Raw genomic sequence first — 1,948 nt, 5'->3', positions numbered from 1 at the left:
GCTACAGAGCACTGTATGCCAAAACCAACAGACTCAGGAACAGTTTCTTCCCACAAGCCATCACTCTGATGAACAGCTGATTTCTGACTCACAGTGTCAGGAACAATTCTTGTGCAATAACCCAGTAACTCTGTCTCTAATCAGCACCTGTTTACTGGCTAACACTTATTATTTATTTATTCACCATTCTCTATTTCAGTGCAGTTCATACTATGTCTTATTGTATATACTGTATACCAATACACCTACATGTACCTACCTATGTGTACACATACCTGGCAATAAACCTGATTCTGATTCTGATAAACTGGTCTGATCGCATAAAAAGAAACCTGTCTTAAAATATGCACGGAGCATCTCCATCTCAGAGAGTAAATATTATTAAATCTGCATCACCAGACCTTTTGGTAGCGTTATGCGAAATAGCTTACAATGTTTTAAAAAGTAAAATTCCTTTAAATAAGACACAGTATCAAAAATTAAAAAAGAAGAAGGCGGGGATTAGACTGCTCGCCAATAAAAAGATTTGCGCTTCAAAGAAAAAGAAGACGATGCTTAAACAGTCTGGCAGTTTTCTTCTACCCCTGAGTATCACTGTGCCTTTTATAACAAGTCTTATTGCTCCAAGACAAACTTAGATGACTATGGAGTATGCACAGAAAATGTTTCTGGTACCTAAACAACAGCTTGATCTTTTAAGAAGACCTCCGGCACACGAGTCTATTCGAGAAACTGTTGAAAATTACCTGGATCGTACTATTAAAGACATTCTGGATCAAAAGACTGAAGATCTTCATGAAAAAGTAAAAAAATATTCCATCGCATTGCAAGATTTCTGACCATGGTAAAACAAGGAGAAAAAGACCAGAACACACTAACTTTGTCAATGCCGGTCGCTGAGGATTTTCACTCTTCAGAGCAGAAGAATCAAGAAGGAAGAGATTTTGTTTTTGAAGAAGTTTTTAAAAAACATGCCAAAAAACAGCAGGAATAAAGCTCTGCATTTTTTGGATAAAATGTCCTCCTCTAAAAACATATCTGCATGGACTGAACGTGGGGAGTTTGTGTTTAATGATAATGTTATTAAAGGGTCTCGTGTATGATTTGATAAGAGGAGTGACTGCTTCTCACAACATGTCTGACAGCCAGAGACCTACAGGTTGAGATGAATATCTGCAATCGTTGGCTATATTGAATATACCTTTATCAGTTGTACCAAATCAACAGGTCAAAAGAAAAATTGACGAGATTAAGAGAAATACTTTAGGAGAATCTTCTCCTCTTATTACTGGACCACCACCTACACCTCTTGTTACCAGAGGGCATCGATTAGCAAACAATGAAACAAGTCCATTTGTATCTCCTGAAATGCGATTGAGTGATTGGATAACTTTTTAATTTTAAATAAATACATAGAGACATAACTTTATCATTTCAAAGTGTTTTTATTTACATCACCATAATAACAAAAAACATTGTCGTACACGTTTCAATCTAGAAATCATTTTGATAATGAATGGCACACAACTTCTAATATTATACACATTTAAAAGAGTCTGATACTTGGACACACTCATTGCATGACCGTTTAGTACTATATTTAGACATTACATTGTCAGTAAGATAACTCTCTATCCATATGGTAAAGAAAAAACACACAATGCTGACCGCACACTACAGAATCAACATCTTGCACTTGTCTAACAGAATGTTGCGTGGACTTACAATTACTGCTGAGAAAGACAGAAAAGGATTCAGGAAAATCTGAGTATACCGGAGAGTTCCCAAAACTGTCAAAGAATGATCCTACACCCTGCTTGTCAATATAGATAGTGACCCAGTGTTGTCCTCCCAGGTGGAAGGGGTCTGTGTTTACCACCAACATGGCGGGTCTCTTTTTAATAACTGATTTAGGAAGCTGGTCACTAGCAAATACTCCAAGAAAGAC

The sequence above is a fragment of the Micropterus dolomieu genome, linkage group LG06 (genome assembly GCF_021292245.1).
Source record: "Micropterus dolomieu isolate WLL.071019.BEF.003 ecotype Adirondacks linkage group LG06, ASM2129224v1, whole genome shotgun sequence".
Taxonomy (NCBI): Eukaryota; Metazoa; Chordata; class Actinopteri; order Centrarchiformes; family Centrarchidae; genus Micropterus; species Micropterus dolomieu.
The sequence above is the reverse complement of the archived record's forward strand: the minus strand, read 5'-3'. Positions refer to the sequence as shown.